We start from the raw sequence: 7,975 nt of genomic DNA on the forward strand, positions 1-7,975 counted from the left end.
ATAGCTATACATCTCTATCATTATATATATATATATATATATATTGGCTGAGTTGTCTCTTGCTACTCTGTTTCATCTGTGGGTGCACAGGGCCTTCAGACAAAACTCCAGAGTAGCAAGCAATTATTAAAATATTAATCTCTATATCAAGTACTCTTCCTTCCAACAGTCAACACTATATATATATATATATATATATATATGAGGGATCTATAAAAAGTCTTGAGCCTCAAAAAAACAAAACATGGTACAAGACTTCTGATGATTTATTTTTCAACATAGTCCTCGTTGATGGCTGAACACTTTCTCCAGCGGTGCTGAAGCGCCATTATCCTGACGTAGAACTCTTTTGTTTGAGACTTCGAGAAATCTACAGCATCTATGACGTCATTGTTACTGGCATAATGGCGACCAGTTAGGGCTTCTTTCATTTTTGGGAATAGATGAAAGTCAGAGGGGGCTAAGTCTGGCGAATAAGGTGGATGGGGAACAAGTTTGTATCCACAATCATGAATTGTTGCCATGCCAACTGCTGAGGTGTGGGCTGGAGCATTGTTGTGATGAAAAAGGACTCCTCTGGTAAGCATTCCCAACCATTTTACTTTGATTGCTTCTCGGAGGCGTTGCAGTAGCTGAGGATAATACGGCCCTGTCATGGTGTGACTCTTTTCAAGGTAATCGATCAGCGAGACACCTTGAAAATCAAAAAAAGTGAACACCATGACCTTGCCAGCTGAAGGAATGACCCTGGCCTTCTTTGGGGTAGGAGAAGCTGTGTGCTTCCACTGTTTTGATTGTTCTTTGGTTTCAGGTTGGTAGCGATGAACCCAACTTTCATCCATAGTAATGAAATGAGCAATAAAATTCTCTTCATCGGCTTCAAACAGTTCCAGATTGTTTGTGGACAATGTGCACCTGGTGCATTTCTGTTCAGGAGTCATAAGGCGAGGGACTCACCTTGTGGAAACCTTTGAGAACCCAAGTTCTTTGTCACAATGTTGTCTGCTCTTTCAGTTGCGATACCCAGTCTCTCAGCTATCTGACATCATGATATTTGGCGATCTTGCATTATCATGCTAAGAGCAAGGTCAAGATTGTCCTTGGTGGTTGCAGTTGGAGGTCTCTCTGGTCTGGGATTATCTTTCACACTCTCCCTGCCATGCTTTTGACTGTTGCATATGAAGGAGCATTGTCTGTTAAGGTTCTCACTATATCTTCATGGATTTTTGATGGAGTCATGCCTTTCAAATGAAGGTACTTTATGACAGCACGATACTCAGTTTTCTCCATTTTCCTTGTAACCTCGACACTTGCTTATTCAAAAATCTGCAACAAAAAAAAATTAAAATACCAGAATCATGAAACTGAGCAAGAATACTCTGAAAAGACTGTACTTAGCAGAAAAAATTGTTTCAGCTATCTAACAGCCCCGTTTCTAGGTTAGGCTCAAAACTTTTTATACACCCCTCATATATATATATGTATGATTGTATACATATATATATATATATATATCTGTTTCTATCACTGTCTTCTGTCCAAACCCATCTCTCTCTTTATCTCTTTCTCTACCTCTCTACTTTATAGCATGCTTATTTGATTTATAGTGTTTTTACTTACATTGTCATTGCAGCAATATCTTCTTCTGTTTTGTTTTTTTTTTTCCTGTTGTTTTTTTCCACTGTATTTTTTTTCCATTGTGAAAATGGTCATCAATTGCCATGTTTGTCCAGTTGTCTGTGTGCTATCTTTTCTTGTCAGTTATATTGAAGTCCTCCACCTTGGTTTACATATTGATGTGTTTATATGCCTATAAAGTTGGCTGCATGGCAAGAAGTGTAGTCAGAAACAGTATTTATTTTGAATGTTTATTATCCACACATGTTTAATCACTCGTGTCTCCTTGCATTATGTTTGCCAAAGACCTTCATTGTATGACTGCATTTGTAATGCAATCACAATATTTTTTCCAAACTGGCACATGTCTTGATCAGGGGAATTTTTACAAATCATTTCTGTGTATTTTGTATGATTAAAACAATGTTTTACTTTTGTCTTTGAATTTTTTTTGGATCTATCACTTGCTTTCCAGTTCACCAGTAGCACTGTATTATAGATTTTGTGTGTACCAAGTTACAAGAGATCTCACATTGTTGCAACCAACTCAGCTCATATTTCTCACCTATGCTTATTCCAACAGTATATTTCACTGTTCATCAAAATCTTTGCTATTTACATAAAATACTAATGTGATTTATTATTATTATTATTATTATTATTATTATTATTATTACTTTTAAGGCTGCGGGCTGGAAGAATCATTGGCATGCTGGACAAAATGCTTAGTGGTATTTCACCCATCTCTACATTCTGAGTTCAAATTCTGCCGAGATCAACGTTGCCCTTTATCCTTTCAGTGTCGATAAATTAAGCACCAGTGAAACATTGGGGTTGATATAATCAACTGGTCCTCTCCCCTAAAATTTCAGGCCTTGTGCCTATAGTAGAAAGAATTATTATTATTATTATTTTTAAGGCTGTGAGCTGGTAGAATCATTAGTATGCTGGGCAAAATGCTTAGCAGTATTTTGTCCATCTTTTCATTCTGAGCTCAAATCCCAACAAGGTCAACTTTGCCTTTCATCCTTTCGGGGTCATTGAAATAAGTATCAGTTATGCACTGGGGTCAATGTAATCAATTAGTCTCTTCCCCCGAAATTGTTGGCATGGGGCCAAAATCTGAAATCATTATTATCATCAATTTTAAGGTAGCATGCTAGCAGAATTATTAGCACTGGGTAAAATGCTTAGCAACATTTTGTCTGTCTTTATATTGTGAATTTAATTTCCACCAGGGTTGACTTTGCCTTTCATCTTTTCGGGGGTTGATAAAGTAAGTACCAGTTACACACTGGGATTGATGTAATCAACTATCCCCCTCATCCAAACTTGCTGGCTTTGTGCCAAAATTTGAAACCATTATCATTATTATTATTATTGTTATTGTTGTAGAAAGCCAGCAGAATCACTAATACACTGAACAAAATGCTTAACAACATTTCTTCCTGCTTTATCTGCTGAGTTCAAATGCCACCAAGGTTGACTCTGCCTTTCATCCTTTCAGAGTCAGTAAAATGCGTACCAGTCAAGTACTGGGGTTAATGTAATCAACTAGCCATCCCACCCCCTCAAAATTTCAGGCCTTGTATCTATAGTAGAAAGGATTATTATTCAAAAGGTGGCAAGCTGGTAACATGATCATTTAATGCATTGCACAAAATGCATAGCAACATCTCTTTGGGGGTCTTTACATTCTTAGTTCAAATTCCACTGAGGTCAACTTTGCGTTTAAATCTTTTTTAGGGATCATAAAATAAAGTACCAGTTAAGTACTGAGATCAATGTAATCAACTTGCCCAACTCCCTTAAAATTGCTGGCCTTATACCAAAATTTAAAATAATGAATTAAGGCAGCAATCTGGCAGAATCCTTAGTACAGGATGCCTAGCAGCATTTCTTCCAGCCCTTTACATTCTGAGTTCAAATTCTACTGGAGTTGATAGTATCAACTAACCCCAGTGCTCAAAATTGCTGGTTTTGTACCTAAATTATAAATAGTTTTTTTTCAGTTACTACTGCTACTGCTATTACTACTACAACTACTACAAATGCTAGCGAGTGATAGAATTGGCGGAGCAGTAGGCAAAATACCTTCTATTAGTTGATTACATCTCTTTACATTCTGAGATTGAATCTCATTGAGATCCCATTTCACTCTCAGTTATACCTATTAGTCCTTGTAAATAAATTTGTGGTCTTTTGCCAGAGTAAAAATTAAAAAAAATAAAAGCAAATACCCAGGAAATAATAATAGTAGTCGTAATAATGGTTTTTGGAACAAGGCCAGCATTGACCCTAGTGCTCAACTGGCACTCTATTTTTCATCGACCATGATAAGCTGAAAGGCAAAGTTGATCATCGTAAGATTTGAACTCAGAATGTAAAGAGCCAAAAGAAGTGTTACTTAAAATAATAATCATTATTTTGTATATTTTTTCATGTGTATATCTATCTATCTATCTATCTATCTATCTATCTATCTATCTATAGATAGATAGATACTGTGGTTTATTTTAATAATGGCTAGGGTTATGCTGAAGCCCTGCATTCATACTGTTTTTTCCTTTAATATATGTATGTGTGTGTGTGTGTGTATATATATATATATATATATATAAGACTTGAAATATTTCATGTTGCGAGACAGTGTGTGAGAGAGAATTGTGATGTCGTAGGAGAGAAATGTGTTCGCTTGGATGATGGCTCACTTGCACTAAACAAGGCTGCAAAAAGAGAGGCTTGGAGACACCACTATGAAAGGCTACTTAATAAAGAGAATGAATGGGAGGAAGAGAGTCTGCCACATGTCGACCCAACAGAGGGACCAGCTATCCTAATTGACAGTACCTTGGTAGATAAAGCGATCAAGAGTATGAAGACAGGGAAAGCCCCCCGCCCATCAGGAATCACTACAGAGATGCTCAAAATATCTGGCAGTGTCGGCTATAACATAGTCACCAGTATAGTTAATCAGGTGATAGACGAAGGAGTCATACCCAATGACTAGTGTAACAGCACCATAGTCAACTACTACAAAGGTAAAGGTGATGCTTTAGACACAAACAATTACAGAGGTATCAAGTTGTTGGACCAGGTAATGAAGGTTACCGAAAGGGTCATAGCCCAACAAATTAGGGAAAGAGTCAGTTTAGATGAGATGCAGTTTGGGTTCGTTCCAGGGAAAAGCACCACTGATGCTATATTTCTGGTAAGACAGCTGCAGGAGAAATACCTAGCCAAAGATAAACCTCTGTACTTGGCTTTCATTGACATGGAAAAAGACTTTGACAGGGTCCCCCGCTCCATTATCTGGTGGTCAATGAGGAAACTAGGGATAGATGAGTGGTTAGTGAGAGCTGTACAAGCCATGTACAGGGATGCTGTCAGTCAGGTGAGGGTTGGCAACGAGTACAGTGAAGAATTCCAGGTAGAGGTAGGGGTCCACCAAGGTTCAGCCCTCAGCCCCCTCCTATTTATCATAGTCCTCCAGACAATAACACAGGAATTCAAGACAGAATGACCCTGGGAACTCCTCTATGCTGATGACCTTGCCTTAATTGCTGAGTCACTATCAGAACTAGAGGAGAAGTTTCAGGTGTGGAAGCAAGGACTAGAATCGAAGGGCCTTAGAGTCAACCTAGCTAAAACCAAAGTCCTAATAAGTAGGAAGGTAGACAAAACACAAACCCCTTCAGGTAGATGGCCCTGCTCGATCTGTAGAAAAGGCGTAGGTCGAAACTCCATAAGATGTGCCCAGTGTAAGCTATGGACACATAAGTGGTGCAGCAATATCAAAGGAAGGCTAACTAGCAAGATAGTTTTTGTATGTGGCAGATGCTCAGGGGCAATAAAGACTGAAAATGTGCAGAAAACAACCTTTGCCACACTCCAGTCCTCAGTCAAATCATCCAACCCATGCTAGCATGGAAAGCGGGCGTTAAACGATGATGATGATGATATATACGTATAGCAACTTTCATTATATTCACTCTCTAATGTTATGTTACTCTCTGCAACTATCTATATAGCATTATAATTTTTTCAAACTGCTTACCTTATCATTACATCTACACTTTTTTCTTTCTTGATTGATCACTAACTGTCAAGTCTTATTCTTGGATGTATCCATAGTTCTTGAGTCCCAGACTTGCATTCAAACTAATTGTAATAAGTTATTTCTGTCATAAGAATTCTAAAACTTTGAGAGACGTGAAATTATTTGTTTTTTTAATGCTTGAACTCAAAGTAGAGAAGAGCCCTCAGACAGCCTTCAATTTTTACTATCCAATGGGATTTTTTAGCCTATTATTTACACACTTATAGCTTTATCTACTTTTGAGTTCAACCGAATTAACTATAACATTTTTAACCACTGGAAGGAACACTGCATAAAGATTCCCTAGTTCAAATCTAGTAGAGATTATTTACTCATCTAATGACAGCTGAAGATCAAGCCTGTCAAAATATAATCTCAACCTCATCATTTTTTTTCTCTGTTAGCAATGGTCGGATGAGTCATTACAGTTCAAATCTGTTTTATTTAGAGCTACTGCTCTCTCCTAACTGGGTCAAAAGACCAGGTCTTGCTTGCATGTTTCATTTTTAGTATGGTTTCTCTTGTTGGATGCCCTTCCTAACACCAACTGCTTAACAGTGTACTGGGTGCATTTTATCATGGCACCAGCACTATAGTGGTAGTCATATTCTCTGTAAGACTAAAGAGTCCTCTCCACCCTATGTTGTTTTGTTTGTTCAAGGCAAACTTGACTGAGAGAGTGAATAAAAGATAGTTGTGACTGAAAGAGTGAAAGAAGAGAAATAGAGTGATAGGTAGGAGAGGGAGTAATGGAGGAGAGATATGATAGGCAGTTACATACTGATTATTGGTAAGGAGATTGAATAAGAAGCCTACATGAGGAGTTTAATGGATAGCAAAATATGAATGATGGTAATGCAAAGCTAGCAATAGAGATGAGTAACAGTAAATGGGAGAGGTGGATGATGATGACGAGTGATTAAAGTGGAGGAGAGAACAAGCGAGTGATGGTAAGCAGTAAAGAAGGATGATGGTGAGGGATACTGAATACGAACAAAGCTAGTATCATACCTTGTTACATATTTGTGCGATGGAAGAGGAGTGGAGTGATAAATAGATGATTAAATAAGGCCTGATTAATTGTCATCCATAGCTACATGTGGCACTGTGATACAGTGAATAAGAAGAGAAGATAAATGGTAGATGAGAAGATAACAAAGAGGGCAGTGGGTGGAGATTTAATAGGAATATAATAGATACAAGAGACTCAGTGTAGACATACATCCTAGCTTCTATTACTGCTATCATTTTAACAATATTTTGCCATGCTTGCACCAGTGGTCAGATCATTTCCAGCACTTCATGTCACCATTCATCACTATTCTTTTTTGATATCTCATTCAAGAGTGTCAGCTTCATCACTTCTCTTTCCTATCTTGTCTCCCTTTTCCATCAACTTTGAGCACTCAACAATTCATTATACAACTATCACCTTCCATATGCATTACATACCTGTACCCAGCACAGGCTTCTCTCTTGCACACTGCATAAAAGATTCCTCTTATATGCAACTTTTCTCTCAGCTCCTTTGTGCTCCGTTGTTCATGCACATTAACATTACATATCCAATAGAGCATACTTACTTCATTTCTTTATAACCATTACACATCTATATTGAAGGCCCATTTTTTGCTGAGATGCAGCATCATACTTTATGTATAAGTATTACACAATTTACCCCCTTATTCTGTTGCAAGCAGAGGTAACAGCTTCATGAACTTTTCCCACCCTGTTCTCACTCTAGATACAATGCTTTCAGTATTCATCTCGCTACTAATTAGGTCACCTATGCAACAAAAACTATCAATTATCTCTAGGGATCTGTTCAAACATTTCTTGGAATCATTTCATTAGTCCACCCACCTCCCCTACCTCCATTTTCATAAATGTATTTGTGACACTTGGAGTAGACCTTCTCTTTCCCATACATTCTCCTTATTCAACAACTTCACAGAAAAGCATTTCTTTGCCTTTTTCTTTACAGTGTCAGTAAGGACAAGTGTGTCATTTACATTTCAAACATGCTTCTTCCTAACAACATTTCAGTCCTCTCTTGTACACAACTTTGCAATCTGGGTTATTTCACACCCCTGTTCCTTGTGTCACAGAACATGTACAAACCTCGTTCTGTCAGCTTCTCCCTTTGTTAAATATACCTGACACCTAGCATCTCTTGTAGCAACTTGATATTGTTAGATGTATGACTGTAAATATTGTAAGCATACATTCTAAATACAAGATTAGCACTTATAATTTGTA

The 7,975-nt window shown here is 37.6% G+C and overlaps 1 protein-coding gene across 3 annotated transcripts in view; it reads left to right on the forward strand.

Moving 5' to 3' along the window:
• Positions 1 to 7,975, forward strand: part of LOC106869232 (target of Myb1 membrane trafficking protein) — a 152,423-nt gene that overhangs the window by 131,833 nt on the left and 12,615 nt on the right. The window lies entirely within an intron of this gene.

Source organism: Octopus bimaculoides, chromosome 2, assembly GCF_001194135.2.
Source record: "Octopus bimaculoides isolate UCB-OBI-ISO-001 chromosome 2, ASM119413v2, whole genome shotgun sequence".
Classification (NCBI taxonomy): Eukaryota; Metazoa; Mollusca; class Cephalopoda; order Octopoda; family Octopodidae; genus Octopus; species Octopus bimaculoides.